We start from the raw sequence: 21,741 nt of genomic DNA, 5'->3' as shown, positions 1-21,741 counted from the left end.
AACCATAGCATTTCATTTATCAACACTACCAGTATCACCATAGCATTTCATTTATCAACAATACCAGTACCACCATAGCATTTCATTTATCAACACTACCAGTATAACCATAGCATTTCATTTATCAACAATACCAGTACCACCATAGCATTTCATTTATCAACACTACCAGTACCACCATAGCATTTCATTTATCAACACTACCAGTATAACCATAGCATTTCATTTATCAACAATACCAGTACCACCATAGCATTTCATTTATCAACAATACCAGTACCACCATAGCATTTCATTTATCAACAATACCAGTACCACCATAGCATTTCATTTATCAACACTACCAGTATAACCATAGCATTTCATTTATCAACAATACCAGTACCACCATAGCATTTCATTTATCAACACTACCAGTACCACCATAGCATTTCATTTATCAACACTACCAGTATAACCATAGCATTTCATTTATCAACACTACCAGTATAACCATAGCATTTCATTTATCAACAATACCAGTACCACCATAGCATTTCATTTATCAACAGTACCAGTATAACCATAGCATTTCATTTATCAACACTACCAGTATAACCATAGCATTTCATTTATCAACACTACCAGTATAACCATAGCATTTCATTTATCAACACTACCAGTATCACCACAGCATTTCATTTATCAACACTACCAGTATAACCATAGCATTTCATTTATCAACACTACCAGTACCACCATAGCATTTCATTTATCAACACTACCAGTACCACCATAGCATTTCATTTATCAACACTACCAGTATAACCATAGCATTTCATTTATCAACACCACCAGTATAACCATAGCATTTCATTTATCAACACTACCAGTACCACCATAGCATTTCATTTATCAACACTACCAGTATAACCATAGCATTTCATTTATCAACACCACCAGTATCACCACAGCATTTCATTTATCAACACTGCCAGTATAACCATAGCATTTCATTTATCAACACTGCCAGTATAACCATAGCATTTCATTTATCAACACTACCAGTACCACCATAGCATTTCATTTATCAACACTACCAGTACCACCATAGCATTTCATTTATCAACACTACCAGTATAACCATAGCATTTCATTTATCAACACCACCAGTATAACCATAGCATTTCATTTATCAACACTACCAGTACCACCATAGCATTTCATTTATCAACACTACCAGTACCACCATAGCATTTCATTTATCAACACTACCAGTATAACCATAGCATTTCATTTATCAACACTACCAGTATAACCATAGCATTTCATTTATCAACACTACCAGTATAACCATAGCATTTCATTTATCAACACTACCAGTACCACCATAGCATTTCATTTATCAACACTACCAGTACCACCATAGCATTTCATTTATCAACACTACCAGTACCACCATAGCATTTCATTTATCAACACCACCAGTATAACCATAGCATTTCATTTATCAACACTACCAGTATAACCATAGCATTTCATTTATCAACACTACCAGTATAACCATAGCATTTCATTTATCAACACTACCAGTATAACCATAGCATTTCATTTATCAACACTACCAGTACCACCATAGCATTTCATTTATCAACACTACCAGTACCACCATAGCATTTCATTTATCAACACCACCAGTATAACCATAGCATTTCATTTATCAACACTACCAGTATAACCATAGCATTTCATTTATCAACACTACCAGTATAACCATAGCATTTCATTTATCAACACTACCAGTATAACCATAGCATTTCATTTATCAACACTACCAGTATAACCATAGCATTTCATTTATCAACACTACCAGTATAACCATAGCATTTCATTTATCAACAATACCAGTATAACCATAGCATTTCATTTATCAACAATACCAGTATAACCATAGCATTTCATTTATCAACACTACCAGTATAACCATAGCATTTCATTTATCAACACTACCAGTACCACCATAGCATTTCATTTATCAACACTACCAGTATAACCATAGCATTTCATTTATCAACAATACCAGTATAACCATAGCATTTCATTTATCAACACTACCAGTACCACCATAGCATTTCATTTATCAACACTACCAGTATAACCATAGCATTTCATTTATCAACAATACCAGTATAACCATAGCATTTCATTTATCAACACTACCAGTATAACCATAGCATTTCATTTATCAACACTACCAGTATAACCATAGCATTTCATTTATCAACAATACCAGTATAACCATAGCATTTCATTTATCAACAATACCAGTATAACCATAGCATTTCATTTATCAACAATACCAGTATAACCATAGCATTTCATTTATCAACAATACCAGTATAACCATAGCATTTCATTTATCAACACTACCAGTATAACCATAGCATTTCATTTATCAACACTACCAGTACCACCATAGCATTTCATTTATCAACACTACCAGTATAACCATAGCATTTCATTTATCAACAATACCAGTATAACCATAGCATTTCATTTATCAACACTACCAGTACCACCATAGCATTTCATTTATCAACACTACCAGTATAACCATAGCATTTCATTTATCAACAATACCAGTATAACCATAGCATTTCATTTATCAACACTACCAGTATAACCATAGCATTTCATTTATCAACACTACCAGTATAACCATAGCATTTCATTTATCAACACTACCAGTACCACCATAGCATTTCATTTATCAACACTACCAGTACCACCATAGCATTTCATTTATCAACACTACCAGTATAACCATAGCATTTCATTTATCAACAATACCAGTATAACCATAGCATTTCATTTATCAACACTACCAGTATAACCATAGCATTTCATTTATCAACACTACCAGTACCACCATAGCATTTCATTTATCAACACTACCAGTATAACCATAGCATTTCATTTATCAACACTACCAGTATAACCATAGCATTTCATTTATCAACACTACCAGTATAACCACAGCATTTCATTTATCAACACTACCAGTACCACCATAGCATTTCATTTATCAACACTACCAGTATCACCATAGCATTTCATTTATCAACACTACCAGTATAACCATAGCATTTCATTTATCAACAATACCAGTATAACCATAGCATTTCATTTATCAACACTACCAGTATAACCATAGCATTTCATTTATCAACACTACCAGTATCACCATAGCATTTCATTTATCAACACTACCAGTACCACCATAGCATTTCATTTATCAACAATACCAGTACCACCATAGCATTTCATTTATCAACACTACCAGTATAACCATAGCATTTCATTTATCAACACTACCAGTACCACCATAGCATTTCATTTATCAACACTACCAGTACCACCATAGCATTTCATTTATCAACACTACCAGTACCACCATAGCATTTCATTTATCAACACTACCAGTATAACCATAGCATTTCATTTATCAACACTACCAGTACCACCATAGCATTTCATTTATCAACACTACCAGTACCACCATAGCATTTCATTTATCAACAATACCAGTACCACCATAGCATTTCATTTATCAACAATACCAGTACCACCATAGCATTTCATTTATCAACACTACCAGTACCACCATAGCATTTCATTTATCAACAATACCAGTACCACCATAGCATTTCATTTATCAACAATACCAGTACCACCATAGCATTTCATTTATCAACAATACCAGTACCACCATAGCATTTCATTTATCAACAATACCAGTACCACCATAGCATTTCATTTATCAACACTACCAGTACCACCATAGCATTTCATTTATCAACAATACCAGTACCACCATAGCATTTCATTTATCAACACTACCAGTATCACCATAGCATTTCATTTATCAACACTACCAGTATCACCATAGCATTTCATTTATCAACAATACCAGTACCACCATAGCATTTCATTTATCAACACTACCAGTATCACCATAGCATTTCATTTATCAACAATACCAGTATCACCATAGCATTTCATTTATCAACAATACCAGTATAACCATAGCATTTCATTTATCAACAATACCAGTATCACCATAGCATTTCATTTATCAACACTACCAGTATCACCATAGCATTTCATTTATCAACAATACCAGTATAACCATAGCATTTCATTTATCAACAATACCAGTATCACCATAGCATTTCATTTATCAACAATACCAGTATCACCATAGCATTTCATTTATCAACAATACCAGTATCACCATAGCATTTCATTTATCAACAATACCAGTATAACCATAGCATTTCATTTATCAACAATACCAGTATCACCATAGAATTTCATTTATCAACACTACCAGTATAACCATAGCATTTCATTTATCAACACTACCAGTACCACCATAGCATTTCATTTATCAACACTACCAGTATAACCATAGCATTTCATTTATCAACACTACCAGTACCACCATAGCATTTCATTTATCAACAATACCAGTACCACCATAGCATTTCATTTATCAACAATACCAGTACCACCATAGCATTTCATTTATCAACACTACCAGTATCACCATAGCATTTCATTTATCAACAATACCAGTATCACCATAGCATTTCATTTATCAACAATACCAGTACCACCATAGCATTTCATTTATCAACAATACCAGTACCACCATAGCATTTCATTTATCAACAATACCAGTACCACCATAGCATTTCATTTATCAACAATACCAGTATCACCATAGCATTTCATTTATCAACAATACCAGTATCACCATAGCATTTCATTTATCAACAATACCAGTACCACCATAGCATTTCATTTATCAACACTACCAGTACCACCATAGCATTTCATTTATCAACACTACCAGTATAACCATAGCATTTCATTTATCAACAATACCAGTATCACCATAGCATTTCATTTATCAACAATACCAGTATCACCATAGCATTTCATTTATCAACAATACCAGTACCACCATAGCATTTCATTTATCAACACTACCAGTACCACCATAGCATTTCATTTATCAACACTACCAGTACCACCATAGCATTTCATTTATCAACAATACCAGTATCACCATAGCATTTCATTTATCAACAATACCAGTATCACCATAGCATTTCATTTATCAACAATACCAGTATCACCATAGCATTTCATTTATCAACAATACCAGTATCACCATAGCATTTCATTTATCAACAATACCAGTACCACCATAGCATTTCATTTATCAACACTACCAGTACCACCATAGCATTTCATTTATCAACAATACCAGTACCACCATAGCATTTCATTTATCAACAATACCAGTATCACCATAGCATTTCATTTATCAACACTACCAGTATCACCATAGCATTTCATTTATCAACAATACCAGTATCACCATAGCATTTCATTTATCAACAATACCAGTACCACCATAGCATTTCATTTATCAACAATACCAGTACCACCATAGCATTTCATTTATCAACAATACCAGTATAACCATAGCATTTCATTTATCAACAATACCAGTACCACCATAGCATTTCATTTATCAACACTACCAGTATAACCATAGCATTTCATTTATCAACAATACCAGTACCACCATAGCATTTCATTTATCAACAATACCAGTATAACCATAGCATTTCATTTATCAACACTACCAGTATCACCATAGCATTTCATTTATCAACACTACCAGTACCACCATAGCATTTCATTTATCAACACTACCAGTATCACCATAGCATTTCATTTATCAACAATACCAGTACCACCATAGCATTTCATTTATCAACAATACCAGTACCACCATAGCATTTCATTTATCAACAATACCAGTATCACCATAGCATTTCATTTATCAACAATACCAGTATAACCATAGCATTTCATTTATCAACAATACCAGTACCACCATAGCATTTCATTTATCAACAATACCAGTATCACCATAGCATTTCATTTATCAACACTACCAGTATCACCATAGCATTTCATTTATCAACAATACCAGTATCACCATAGCATTTCATTTATCAACAATACCAGTATCACCATAGCATTTCATTTATCAACAATACCAGTATCACCATAGCATTTCATTTATCAACACTACCAGTATAACCATAGCATTTCATTTATCAACACTACCAGTACCACCATAGCATTTCATTTATCAACACTACCAGTACCACCATAGCATTTCATTTATCAACAATACCAGTATAACCATAGCATTTCATTTATCAACACTACCAGTATAACCATAGCATTTCATTTATCAACACTACCAGTACCACCATAGCATTTCATTTATCAACACTACCAGTACCACCATAGCATTTCATTTATCAACACTACCAGTACCACCATAGCATTTCATTTATCAACAATACCAGTATAACCATAGCATTTCATTTATCAACAATACCAGTATCACCATAGCATTTCATTTATCAACACTACCAGTACCACCATAGCATTTCATTTATCAACACTACCAGTACCACCATAGCATTTCATTTATCAACACTACCAGTATAACCATAGCATTTCATTTATCAACACTACCAGTATCACCATAGCATTTCATTTATCAACAATACCAGTATAACCATAGCATTTCATTTATCAACACTACCAGTACCACCATAGCATTTCATTTATCAACAATACCAGTATAACCATAGCATTTCATTTATCAACACTACCAGTACCACCATAGCATTTCATTTATCAACAATACCAGTATAACCATAGCATTTCATTTATCAACACTACCAGTACCACCATAGCATTTCATTTATCAACAATACCAGTATAACCATAGCATTTCATTTATCAACACTACCAGTATCACCATAGCATTTCATTTATCAACAATACCAGTATAACCATAGCATTTCATTTATCAACACTACCAGTACCACCATAGCATTTCATTTATCAACACTACCAGTATCACCATAGCATTTCATTTATCAACACTACCAGTACCACCATAGCATTTCATTTATCAACACTACCAGTACCACCATAGCATTTCATTTATCAACACTACCAGTATCACCATAGCATTTCATTTATCAACACTACCAGTACCACCATAGCATTTCATTTATCAACACTACCAGTATCACCATAGCATTTCATTTATCAACACTACCAGTATAACCATAGCATTTCATTTATCAACAATACCAGTATAACCATAGCATTTCATTTATCAACACTACCAGTACCACCATAGCATTTCATTTATCAACAATACCAGTATCACCATAGCATTTCATTTATCAACACTACCAGTACCACCATAGCATTTCATTTATCAACACTACCAGTACCACCATAGCATTTCATTTATCAACACTACCAGTATAACCATAGCATTTCATTTATCAACAATACCAGTATAACCATAGCATTTCATTTATCAACAATACCAGTATAACCATAGCATTTCATTTATCAACAATACCAGTACCACCATAGCATTTCATTTATCAACACTACCAGTATAACCATAGCATTTCATTTATCAACACTACCAGTACCACCATAGCATTTCATTTATCAACAATACCAGTATAACCATAGCATTTCATTTATCAACACTACCAGTACCACCATAGCATTTCATTTATCAACAATACCAGTACCACCATAGCATTTCATTTATCAACACTACCAGTATAACCATAGCATTTCATTTATCAACACTACCAGTACCACCATAGCATTTCATTTATCAACAATACCAGTACCACCATAGCATTTCATTTATCAACAATACCAGTACCACCATAGCATTTCATTTATCAACACTACCAGTATCACCATAGCATTTCATTTATCAACACTACCAGTACCACCATAGCATTTCATTTATCAACAATACCAGTACCACCATAGCATTTCATTTATCAACACTACCAGTACCACCATAGCATTTCATTTATCAACAATACCAGTACCACCATAGCATTTCATTTATCAACACTACCAGTACCACCATAGCATTTCATTTATCAACAATACCAGTTAGCGTGATTAAAAAGAGGAAGGAGAAGAATAATGTTGAGTTGCGCAATGAGCACTGAACTATCTGTTCACTTTGAACCCAGATTAGGGACGAGGCCGATGTTTATACTCCAAACAAGTCCCTGGAAAGTGATGCAGCACTATGGTCTCTGATCCTAATAAATTGTTAATACGCTGATGCTTTAGGGATTCATGACTGGCATCTCTGCTAACCTGCTCTTTCTTTCATTGAGGCCATTCTTCCAGTCCGACCCGGTTTTTCCGCCGGCGCTCATGTCGGCATTCTTTATCTTTTTCCAGGGAACCCTGGTACATTCTTTGCTGTAATGGAGAAACCGCATTGAACACAAGCTGCCTCTAGGGGCAGTGTGACAGCGATCCTATATGCACTCATATTCTTAATGCAAAAACCTGTATTGCCACACGCTGGTGGATCGAGTAGCTGGAATTTAGGTTACAATCCGGTTCTCATTCTTTTTCTCTTTCAGTTTTGTCCTCTCTACGCTGTGGATCATGGTTTGTGTCCATTATTCTACCTTGGTAGAGCATCCTGCGGCTCCACCTAGTGCTAAGGGGTCCAGGCTTTGTGGTTCCTAAACCAAAACATACACCGATCAGCCACAACATTAAAACCACCTCCTTGTTTCTACACTCACTGACCATATAGAAGCACTTTGGACAGCGTCATGTGACCACTGATAAAGGTCTACAAGATGACCGACTCAAACAGCAGCGATAGACGAGCGATCGTCTCCGACTTTACATCTACAAGGTGGACCAACTAGGTAGGAGTGTCTAATAGAGTGGACAGTGAGTGCACACGGTGTTTAAAAACTCCAGCAGCGCTGCTGTGTCTGATCCACTCATACCAGCACAACACACACTAACACACCACCACCATGTCGGTGTCACTGCAGTGCTGAGAATGATCCACCACCCAAATAATACCTGCTCTGTAGTGGTCCTGTGGGGGTCCTGACCATTTAAAGAACAGGGTGAAAACAGGCTTAAAAAGTATGTAGAGAAACAGATGGACTACAGTCAGTAATTGTAGAACTACAAAGAGCTTCTATATGGTCAGTGGAGCTGATAAAATGGACAGTGAGTGTAGAAACAAGGAGGTGGTGAAGCGATAATCTGACTGAATAACGAGGGCGCATCCGATGCTTCCTTAGCGATGAACAATCCCAGAATTCAGTGCGGCATGACTTCTCTCACAAAAAATGACAAACATGACAGACAAATTCGGAGCAACGATTGGCGTTCTAGCAGGTTGTGTTGCCTCAGCCCATCGGTTTGAATGGCCTGAGGCTAACTGTGTTAGCTTAGTAAGTGAAAATTGCAGTGACTTAATCGTTGTATTCACTGTCTAAGTAGTGTGTCTAAATAATCTGCCTTATGAGTACAATGTCTGCTTAGAATCATCTCTACTAAGGCTTAGGTAGGCAGCAGGCAGCAAGGCGGCTCACTAGGTTTTCAGACACACCCATACAGACCCAGTAGGACACCACACACTTACCATTCACTCATTCGCTGACTCACTAGGTTCGCAACTCGGCATTGCCACCGGTCGGCCGGGCGCCATCCAGCGAGCATAATTGGCACTGCCTGCAGGAGACACGTTTCTGCCAGGGCGGGATGACCGGACTATGTGGGTGGGGTCAGATAGAGACGCACCTGTGCAGAGTGCATGGGTGAAAAAGGGTTCCCCTAAGGGCTAAGCGGGTCGGAGGAGGCGTGGGAAGCAATGTACCCACCTCGACTGCAAATTAGGGATCCCCCAGCAGCGGAAGACAAATTGACTACGCTAAATTGGGAGGAAAATGGGAGAAAATGCATCAATAAAATGAGAAAAAAAGAATCCTCTCTACTGAGGTAGCTGCCTTGATAGATAGTAGGCAGCAAGGCGGCTCACTAGGTTTTCAGACGGACCCGGACAGACCCAGTGACGATCCATCTCAGGTCACCACATGTTTTGTCAAACTCCTGCCAGTTAGGTTGAAAGGTTTAGTTTTTTTAAATTAATTTTTTCCCCTTTTTCTCCCCCTTTAGCTCATCCAATCGTTCAATTTGCACCGTGCTTCCTCTCTGTCTATGCCGAACCCCCGCCCTGACCGAGGAGATCGAAGCTGACCCACATCCCCTCCGAAACATGAGCAGCAGCCGGATGCGTTTCTGCCACCCGCACATTGACGAGTCTGGCGCCACCTAGCGTTGCGTGCGGAGAGACACACCCTAAGGGCGCTCTTCCTCGTCTCTTGTGCAGGCGCCTCTAATCAGCCGGCAGAGGTCGTGATCGCGTTCTGACAGAGAGAGACCCACATCCGGTTCTTCGTCCCGCCCCCCAACTGAGCGGCCGGCCGATCGTCGCTCATACAGCCGCCCGGCCTCGAACCGGGGAGGCAGAGCTGGATTCGAAACCATGTACTCAGAACCCAGCGTGTCTTTTTTACCGCTGCGCCACCTGAGCGGCTAGATGGAAAGGTTTAAACCCAGTAACCCGCTGTGTCTCTGCACCGGGCGCAATACGTCTCCTGTAGTAAAGAAAGTACTTTTATTTTTAACATGCCTCACATTAAGTCCCATGATTCAAAATCCCCGAATGATATGGGACATCATGTGCCGCCGAGTCATGCCACCGGAAACGTCCGTTCACGTCACACCGATCTGATCTACAGGCTTTAACGTCTCAAGAAAGTAAACACCACATTGCATCCGATCTCTGCGAGTTCTGCTTTTGTACCGAGTGAAGCAAGTCTAACATGTCTTCATTGCAAAACAGAGAAGTGCGCCTTTGCAAACCAGCTGGTTTCATTTTTTTACTAAATCTGTGTTTTTATAAAAAATAATAACGATAATAATGTCACCAAATATGGTAACCAACGTGATTTCATGAAACTGAAGACGTTTAGAAAGCTCACAATGCTAACATAGCCACCGTACCACATATGGCTAAGTGGGTAGCGCTGTCGCCTCACAGCAAGAAGGTCCTGGGTTCGATCCCCGGGTGGGGCGGTCCGGTCCGGGTCCTTTCTGTGTGGAGTTTGCGTGGGATTCCTCCGGGAGCTCCGGTTTCCTCCCACAGTCCAAAGACATGCAAGTGAGGTGAATAGGAGATACTAAATCGTCCATGACTGTGTTCGATATAATCTTGTGTATTGAGTAACTACCGGTCCTGTCATGGATGTAACCAGTGTAAAACATGACGTTAAAATCCTAATAAACAAACAAACCAACAAAACACTAGTACTAGTACTAAAAAACTGACAGGAATTTACAGTGGGCGGTCTGGATCCTTTCTGTGTGGAGTTTGCACGTTCTCCCTGTGTCTGCGCGGGTTTCCTTCCACAGTTGGCTTGTCCCTCCTCGGACCATCGTCAGTAGGTACTGGCACCTCTAGCCCTGATCACTCGGGTCTGGATGCTGATCATATCTGATGCATTAAATACATGCAAGAAACACAAATACAGCCAGCTCCAGGTCTGTAAGACCCTGGAAATGTAAGACACCAGCTTTGCCATCATGCTGCCCCATTGGTAAATGGAATCGCATCAAACACTTCCACAGTGTCAATGCAGACAACTTGTTAGAAGTTTTAGGATTGCAGCGCATCATTTCCTTTGAATTCATGTTATGTAACACTTTGCCTCTTACTTCACCCTGCATGATCCCTCACAAATAGACAATCATAACAGGAATCCTCCACGGGTGCAGCGTGGCTGAAAGGCGCCTTTCTACGTCCTTATTTGTTTATCTGAGAGGATGCTGGCACAATCACGTCTTTGTGATCTGGGTGTCACAACCAGGCTTGTAGTCTTAGAGGTCGGTTCTGGTTTCATTTTGTTCTTGAGATATTTTCTCCATATTTGTTGTCCAGGGTTCAATCTGATCTGACCTTGTCAAAGCACCAACAATGACACAAACTGTTTATACACCGATCAGCCATGACATTAAAACCACCTCCTTGTTTCTACACTCGCTGTCCATTTGATCAGCTCCACTTATATACCATATAGAAGCACTTTGTAGTTCTACAATTACTGACTGTAGTCCATCTGCATACTTTTTAGCCTGCTTTTCACTACAGAGCAGGTATTATTTAGGTGGTGGATCATTCTCGTGTTAGTGTGTGTTGTGCTGGCATGAGTGGATCAGACACAGCAGCGCTGCTGGAGTCTTTAAACACCGTGTCCACTCACTGTCCACTCTATTAGACGCTCCTACCTAGTTGGTCCACCTTGTAGATGTAAAGTCAGAGACGATCGCTCATCTAGTGGTCACAGGACGCTGCCCGTGGGGTGCTGTTGGCTGGATGTTTTTTGGTTGGTGGACTATTCCCAGTCCAGCAGTGACAGTGAGACAGTGTCTGATCCACTCATACCAGCACAACACACACTAACACACCACCACCATGTCAGTGTCACTGCAGTATTGAGAATGTTCCACCACCCAAATAATACCTGCTCTGTAGTGGTCGTGGGGGATTGCTGACCATTCAAGAATAGCATGAAAGGGGGCTAACAAAGCATGCAGAGAAACAGATGGACTACAGTCAGTAATTGTAGAACTACAAATAAAAGAACTAAAGAATGCAGTATGGCAACTAGTGAACTGTAAAATATGTGGGCGCCCTGATCTCCGCCCTCCTCCACTTTCTGTACAGAAAGTCGGCAACCCCACTTCTTAGTCTGGTCTTTCCCACCCAGCAGACTGGAAGTCGATTGTGCATGCTAGAGGGCGCCCAGCCGACCGGTAGCAGAGCCCAGATTCGAACCTGAGACCTCAGAACCTCGGCACTGGTGTGTAGCCGAAAATTTTTGTATAACTAAAATACACTTTAGACAAAAGTGCATTTAACTGTCAGTACTGTCGGTATTGGCATAGAACACTGAAGTCGTGTCGTAATTTTGTAGGCCACGCCATGTTGTCATGCCCATATTCGGTAACCCGGGTCTAAGAGAAATTTTGAATGGGAAAAAATGAACGGAGATTTCGCAAATTGCCTCTCTCGCATCCCGTAGTCAATGTTCCAAAGCTGTTACGTTTTGTTTTATGGAGCTTCTTCTGTCTGTTATCACTGGATCCTCTGAATTATGAATATTGCTACATGTAAGCTAACGCTACTGCGCACTGAATTGACGTCACTAGACTGGAAGCCTCTTAAATAACCGCACGAAGCAGCACGATTCATTAGTGTAACAGTGCAGTGATATTCACAAGTTTTAGTTTATATTTTTAGTAGCTAAGCTACATTAAAGTAGAAAGCGAGGATGGTCGGGTGTTACGCCTTTGGTTGCACTCACCAAACTGGAGGTATTACGGGCTGCTCATTGTAGTTCACTGATCTCTACTTAATGCGCAGTAGCATTAGCTTTCATGTAGCATTATTAGTATTACGACCCTTTAACAACCTCGTAATTCAGAGGATCCAGTGATGTACACAGGACAAAACGTACAGGGTTCCGAACGTGTTTATTTAGCACAGGATGCGTTAGAGCCGACTTTTTGAAAACCCCGTTCATTTTTCCTATAGGAAATCGGGCTTAGACCCGGGTCTCCAAACATGGGCAGAACGAGGACTACAGAATGACGCACGACTTCAATGGTCTACTAGGAAATGCTATATCTCAATTAGGGCTGGGAGATTTTCACGATTAATTCGGTTAATTTGAATGAACGTTTTCACCCGATGTTAGAATGTGACAATCGCGATTGTTTACATACTTTATATTTTAATTAAAATACCACGATGTCACGAAGCAGAAACTGACCAGACGCCCGCGGAATATAAATCAGGGAAAGTTTAATATAAAAAGGGCGAAAACAGTGTCCAAAACCAGAGGATAGACTAAAACAGTAAACGGAAGACAACAAGGATCATACACGCTAACGGTTAGATTCAGAAATAAGGAGCACAAACACGATCGGCAAAACGAGACACAAACAGAAGAGTTTAATTAAGATTCACTGAATCAAACACAGCCGAACTGAATCAAAATACGGAGCCGATGAGCGCGATCAGGATTGGCTGGAAAGTAACGAATTACATTTACTCGCGTTACTGTAATTGAGTCGCTTTTTTGTGTACTTGTACTTTTTAAAGTAGATTTTACAGCCTGTAATTTTACTTTTACTTAAGTAAGCTTTGTACTAAGAATTGTAATTCGCTACATTTTAAATCACATCCGTTACTGAGTAAAAAAATCGCGTCTGGGAAACTGCTGCAGTGAATTCTGCGATAGGGAGTCGGATCTTTTGTCTCGGTTCCTTTTAAAGAGCCGTATGTATGTAACGACTCCCAAATGCGCGAATCGGTTCCTTTATTTTGGCTTAAAGGGCCGTTCAATAGAATCGAATCATTCTACGACACATAATAGTGGTTAATACAGTTTGAAAGTTTTATGGGACTAAAATGACACATTACACATCCTTAAATGTTTAAAATGTTGTATCCACCCCCCAAATCACAAGAGAACTAAATAAAAGCTGAGCAGAGTGATTACTTGATGCCCCCCCCCCAGTGTAGATACTGATACAGACTCACTCAGTGGTGGAAACAGCACAGTACAGGCTCGTGTTCCTTTTAAGAAACCTGTAAAGAACTTTTTGTAGTTTTTTTCCTAATGTAAGGAGGTTCTGCTGAACATTATTTAAAATAAAAGTTGTTTGTGAGCTATTCTTAGATATAGATAGATAAGGATATAGATAATTTAGATCTATTTTGTTTGAATTATTGTGATATCATTATTGTTATAAAGTTTGAGTCCCTTAAAAGGATAATTATAGGTGGTGCTGTTACTATTTTTGCACTTCTGCAGCCTTTAATTACAATGCAAAAAAAGAAATTTGAGTCTTATTTTAATTGCATTATACAAGAACAAAAAAAAAATCGAAATCGTAATCGACAATCGGGTATAATTTTAAAATAATCGAGATTATTTTTTTTTTTTCTCCAAAATCGCCCAGCCCTAATCTCAATGCTGATGGTCTAGATCAGGGGTGTCAAACTCATTTTCACCGAGGGCCACGTCAGCATTATTGTGGCCCTCGAAGGGCCGATTGTAACGTATCCTGCTGTGATTGCAGTCACATTGCTGTTTTTCTTGGAGGCTGAATTCTGCATTTATATTGTCCTACTTTACCACAGACACGGCCTCATAACACAAGAGATGCACCGGTTTCTCTTCCTGAAGCACAGACTTGTTTTCACTTTCATTAAATTTCCTCCTTATGCTTAATTTTCTTACTTATCTTCTTGTACATTTTAGGATCATGTGTAAATATGTTAAACATCATCTACTGGCGGGATGTGTCACTTTGCAGGTCACAAAATCAGCATGCATTTTGAAAGATGCAGTTAATGTAGGATTTTACAGTGTATTTTTAAGACAATCATTCTGCCCTCACTAATAGTTTATCCCCCTTTCTCAGCTAGACAGACAGACAGACAGCTCCCTTCAGAATACAGTCGGTTTATTTGCTTCCCAGCTGTGATACACTGTGTGCATCAAAATGAAGTAAAAATACAAACCATAAAAACAATAAAGAACCTAATACAGTAAAAGCACACAGCTGTAGTCAAGTGTTACATCTGGTACAATATGAGATTTAACCAAACGTAAAATAACGAGTTAAAATTGTGTGTAAAGTTACTAATTGCTATAGTAACGGTAACAACAGTATTTAATTACGGTAAATTTGTAACTAAAACGCTGTGATATACTCTTACTATATATACTCTTTACTAACAACTGAGAATATAAACGCCACTACTTACAGACAATGCTTGGGTATTATATTGCAATATAATTATTTGTATTTATTTATTATTGTTTACATTACTGACTACGCTACCCCGCGTTCTTTTGCCGTAAAAGTCACATGGCTTCTTAGCGAAGGTTAAAGTTAGTTGCCATGACTACGATGTCACGTTGTCTCTTAAAGGCGCAGGAGCGCATTAAATTATAAGCGCGTCTCTGTAACGACTCGAACCATCACAACAATCGTACAGTCGTTTAAGCTCTCGCGGGCCGGATCAAATGACGCGGCGGGCCGGATCTGGCCCGCGGGCCTTGAGTTTGACACCTGTGGTCTAGTGTAATCCACTGCTTTACCACCTAGAGCACCACATGTTGGCTTATTATACTTTATTTTTGTTCATTTAGCTGGTCAAAGCTGATCAAACAATGTGAAGGAGCCTTTCAATCAGAGCTGCTGACTTAAAACTATAAACATAGGTATTATATAGTTTTATTTGGGGCTGAATTTATCCAGGGCTCCGAGTACTTCAACTTGACCTGCGTTCGGAACAGAAGTGCAAGTGTAATAACAGCCTGTCTCGGCCTTGACTGGTTTAACTACAATACTGGTCTCCAAACTCGCTGTGCTCTGTTACCCCACGCCAGAAATAAATAGCTATTGGTGTACAGGTAGCAGTTTAGATCCCCATAAACACATGAATAACAGAGTGGCGGGCACACGTCAACAATAGCACGCAATAACGACTGTATTCTCAATAGCAATAACGACTGTATTCTTATTTATAGAGGTGCAGTTTCCACAGGGAGCGTTACCGCTGCGCTGGCAGTGATTGAGCAGGAAGACAGCTGTCCAGGTGGCCTTTAGCGCTGGATGCTGGTATTTGGCGTGTATTTTTGTTTCCCTCTTTGTGATGTTGCAATGCAGATGCCCGAGAGGTCTGTGCCTTGTTTGTTCCTGTACGATTCATTCCGATCTGGTCACTGTTCTGCTCTGTGACTCTTCCAGAAGCACGTTTAAGTTTTGACTGGACTTGGGTGGCGCAGTGCTGAAATACTGATAGCACTAGCACTAAGATCTGGTGTTCGAATCTTAACTGTGTTATCAGCCTGTTGGGTGATACATATGTATTGTGTGTACGTGTGTGTGTCTATATATATATATATATATAGTCATTGTTGGCTTTGTCTTTGGTGTAGGGGACTGACTAGCCATTAGGATATATATATATACAGTGTATCACAAAAGTGAGTACACCCCTCACATTTCTGCAGATATTTAAGTATAGCTTTTCATGGGACAACACTGACAAAATGACACTTTGACACAATGAAAAGTAGTCTGTGTGCAGCTTATATAACAGTGTAAATTTATTCTTTCCTCAAAATAACTCAATATACAGCCATTAATGTCTAAACCACCGGCAACAAAAGTGAGTACACCCCTAAGAGACTACACCCCTAAATGTCCAAATTGAGCACTGCTTGTCATTTTCCCTCCAAAATGTCATGTGATTTGTTAGTGTTACTAGGTCTCAGGTGTGCATAGGGAGCAGGTGTGTTCAATTTAGTAGTACAGCTCTCACACTCTCTCATACTGGTCACTGAAAGTTCCAACATGGCACCTCATGGCAAAGAACTCTCTGAGGATCTTAAAAGACGAATTGTTGAGCTACATGAAGATGGCCAAGGCTACAAGAAGATTGCCAACACCCTGAAACTGAGCTGCAGCACAGTGGCCAAGATCATCCAGCGTTTTAAAAGAGCAGGGTCCACTCAGAACAGACCTCGCGTTGGTCGTCCAAAGAAGCTGAGTGCACGTGCTCAGCGTCACATCCAACTGCTGTCTTTGAAAGATAGGCGCAGGAGTGCTGTCAGCATTGCTGCAGAGATTGAAAAGGTGGGGGGTCAGCCTGTCAGTGCTCAGACCATACGCCGCACACTACATCAAATTGGTCTGCATGGCTGTCACCCCAGAAGGAAGCCTCTTCTGAAGTCTCTACACAAGGAAGCCCGCAAACAGTTTGCTGAAGACGTCAACAAAGGACATGGATTACTGGAACCATGTCCTATGGTCTGATGAGACCAAGATTAATTTGTTTGGTTCAGATGGTCTCAAGCATGTGTGGTGGCAATCAGGTGAGGAGTACAAAGATAAGTGTGTCATGCCTACAGTCAAGCATGGTGGTGGGAATGCCATGGTCTGGGGCTGCATGAGTGCAGCAGGTGTTGGGGAGTTACATTTCATTGAGGGACACATGAACTCCAATATGTACTGTGAAATACTGAAGCAGAGCATGATCCCCTCCCTCCGGAAACTGGGTCGCAGGGCAGTGTTCCAGCATGATAATGACCCCAAACACACCTCTAAGACGACCACTGCTTTATTGAAGAGGCTGAGGGTAAAGGTGATGGACTGGCCAAGCATGTCTCCAGACCTAAACCCAATAGAACATCTTTGGGGCATCCTCAAGCGGAAGGTGGAGGAGCGCAAAGTATCGAATATCCGCCAGCTCCGTGATGTCATCATGGAGGAGTGGAAAAGCATTCCAGTGGCAACCTGTGAAGCTCTGGTAAACTCCATGCCCAGGAGAGTTAAGGCAGTTCTGGGAAATAATGGTGGCCACACAAAATATTGACACTTCAGGAACTTTCACTAAGGGGTGTACTCACTTTTGTTGCCGGTGGTTTAGACATTAATGGCTGTATATTGAGTTATTTTGAGGGAAGAATAAATTTACACTGTTATATAAGCTGCACACAGACTACTTTTCATTGTGTCAAAGTGTCATTTTGTCAGTGTTGTCCCATGAAAAGATATAATTAAATATCTGCAGAAATGTGAGGGGGGTACTCACTTTTGTGATACACTGTATATATACATGCACTTATCAGGCATAACTTTATAACCACCTCCTTATTTCTACACTCACTGTCCATTTAATCAGCTCCACTTACCATATAGAAGCACTTTGTAGTTCTACAATTACTGACTGTAGTCCATCTATTTCTCTGCATGCTTTGTTAGCCTCCTTTCATGCTGTTCTTTAATGGTCAGGACCCCCACAGGACCACTACAGAGCAGGTATTATTTGGGTGGTGGATCATTCTCAGCACTGCAGTGACACTGACATGGTGCTGGTGTGTTAGTGTGTGTTGTGCAGATGGAGTTTTTAAACACCTCACTGTCACTGCTGGACTCAGAATAGTCCACCAACCAAAAATATCCAGCCAACAGCACCCATGGGCAGCGTCCTGTAAGCACTGATGAAGGTCTAGAAGATGACCGACTCAAACAGCAGCAATGGACGAGCGATCGTCTCTGACTTTACATCTACAAGGTGGACCAACTAGGTAGGAGCGTCTAATCGAGTGGACAGTGAGTGGACACGGTGTTTAAAAACTCCAGCAGCGCTGCTGTGTCTGATCCACTCATACCAGCACAACACACACTAACACACCACCACCATGTCAGTGTCAGTGCAGTGCTGAGAATCATCCACCACCTGAATAATACCTGCTCTGTGGTGGTCCTGATCATTGAATAACAGCATGAAAGGGGGCTAACAAAGCATGCAGAGAAACAGATGGACTACAGTCAGTAATTGTAGAACTACAAAGTGCTTCTATATGGTAAGTGGAGTTGATAAAATGGACAGTAAGTGTAGAAACAAGGAGGTGGTTTTAATGCTATGGCTGATCGGTGTATGGCGGAAATGTACAGACCTAAATTGCATAAATCGATTGTATTCCAGTGTATCTTTCCAGTCCACCTTAAAAAGGTGACAAAACAGCATCAGACTAATAGGTGTGAATGCTCTTTACACCCATAGCATTAAATATAAATGTAATAAAGGCCCCGGTCAACTTACCTGTATACTTCAGCTCCCGACTGTCCCTTAATATCAGATGTCAACAAACCGATTGGTACCGAATTCCAGATTTCACGATTATAAAAAAACAATACGAATTAAAAAAGCACTTAAATATTATCTACATTCCGCCACCACTGCAGCCACCAGTTCTGTATCAATTCTCATTCTCTACCAGAGTGAACTTCTCAATCCAGCATGCTGTCTGAACCCACGTCAGAATGAGGGTTCGTTTTAAACCGGCATGCTTTGACAGCGCTGAGACTGGGAAGGACATCTAGTCCACTCATGACCAATGACGGCACCACGAGAAGGAGAGAAAGACAGACAGAGAGAGAGAGAGAGAGAGAGAGAGACTCACGGGAAAGGCCTTAGTCACGAAATCTTGTTGTCGGGATTCTACGGCTCCCTTCTTCCTCCGCCTCCACTTCCCCTAAATTACTCAAGAGCTGTTGAGCAGCCTCAAAGAGGAACAAGGGTGCTTAGTGTCCTGAATCGCTTTCCTAGAGTCGTCTGTCCCTTCTGATATGAGGCGACTGCTGTTAGCGGGTGGGTGGCTGCTGGTGAATCCTGGAACCCTGCACTGTTTAATGCTGAGCCACCTAAGCGCCACAAAAAATCGAATATATAAACTATATCTTATTTTATGACTCTCATATGACTAATCCTATGCGCGATCCCAACAACACTACTGCACCTGATACACTCAACATAGTACGACACACTAGAATGCCTTTATTTGTCTTTGTTTTTGTTTTTTTTGGAAGCTGTGGTCACAGCACAGGGGTCAGCCATTGTACCGTGCCCCTGGAGCAGAGAGGGTTAAGGGCCTTGCTCAAGGGCCCAACAGTTACACGGTGGCTAAGTGGGTAGCACTGTCGCCTCACAGCAAGAAGGTCCCGGGTTCGATCCCCAGGTTGGGCGGTCCGGGTCCTTTCTGAGGGGAGTTTGCATGTTCTCTCCGGTGCGCCGGTTTCTGCGATGGACTGGCACCCCGTCCTGGGTGCTACTGTGTGCCTTGCGCCCATTGAAAAGCTGGGATAGGCTCCAGCAACCCCCCTCCCCTTCCCCCCACAACCCTGATTGGATAAGCGGTTAAGAAAGTGAGTGAGTGAGTGAGCGAGCGGTCCACCACACAAACATCATCTGGTCAGTGGGGGTCATACGTGGTACAGGGAACAGATGGGCCACAGTCAGTAATTGTAAGCCCACAAATCCATCCGTCTGGTCGGTGTAGCTTATCAAACATTCACTAGATGACTGTACCAGATTAATACTTGTGTACTTAGGTAAAAGCACAGTTAGTGTGTGTATGTACAGTATGTATGTATATACACCTGATACACTCAACGTAGTACGACACACTAGAATGCCTTTATTTGTCTTCGGCTGGGGTCACAGCACAGGGTCAGCCATTGTACCGTGCCCCTGGAGCAGAGAGGCTTAAGGGCCTTGCTCGAGGGCCCAACAGTTGCAGCATGGCAGAACTGGGATTCAAACTCTCATTCAACTCATTTGATTGACAGCCCAAAGCTCTACCCACTAGGCTACCACTGTCCCCACTACCATACCATGCTGGTCACCCACGGGCTGGGTAGCACCGTCGCCTCACAGCAAGAAGGTCCTGGGTTCGATCCCCAGGCCGGGGCGGTCCGCGAGCTCCGGCTTCCTCCCACAGACCAAAGACGTGCAGTCGGGTTAATTGGAGACACTGAATTGCCCTATGGGTGAATAAGTGTGTGTGTGTGTGTGTGTGTCTGCCTTGCGATGGACTGGCGCCCCGTCCTGGGTGTTGCTGTGTGCCTTGTGCCCATTGAAAAGCTGGGATAAGCTCCAGCACCCCCCCCCCCCCCCCCTTCCCCCCACGACCCTGATTGGATAAGCGGTTAAGAGAGTGAGTGAGTGAGTGAGTGGTGGGTCATATGTGGGGGTCATATGTGGGTTTGTCATATGTAGGTTTACATTTAAGCACTAAGGTAGCTGCGCTGTGTTGTAGCTTTCATTCATTCTATCATTCAATTTATGAGTGT

The 21,741-nt window shown here is 40.7% G+C and overlaps 1 protein-coding gene across 3 annotated transcripts in view; it reads right to left on the bottom strand.

The window, feature by feature from the left end:
* The window catches only part of tfeb (transcription factor EB), a 121,468-nt gene that overhangs the window by 62,816 nt on the left and 36,911 nt on the right, over window positions 1–21,741 (bottom strand). Inside the window, exon 1 of one of the 3 annotated variants that reach the window (XM_062986511.1) lies at window positions 19,712–20,730. The exons of the other annotated variants lie outside the window; for them this stretch is intronic. The gene's annotated coding sequence lies outside the window, so the exon portion shown is untranslated. Of the gene's footprint in view, window positions 1–19,711; window positions 20,731–21,741 lie in introns of those variants that run through there. 3 annotated transcript variants of the gene reach the window in all.

This window comes from Trichomycterus rosablanca, chromosome 24 (genome assembly GCF_030014385.1).
Source record: "Trichomycterus rosablanca isolate fTriRos1 chromosome 24, fTriRos1.hap1, whole genome shotgun sequence".
NCBI classification, from domain to species: Eukaryota; Metazoa; Chordata; class Actinopteri; order Siluriformes; family Trichomycteridae; genus Trichomycterus; species Trichomycterus rosablanca.
Note: the sequence above shows the minus strand (reverse complement) of the source record. Positions and strands in the feature narration are given on the sequence as shown.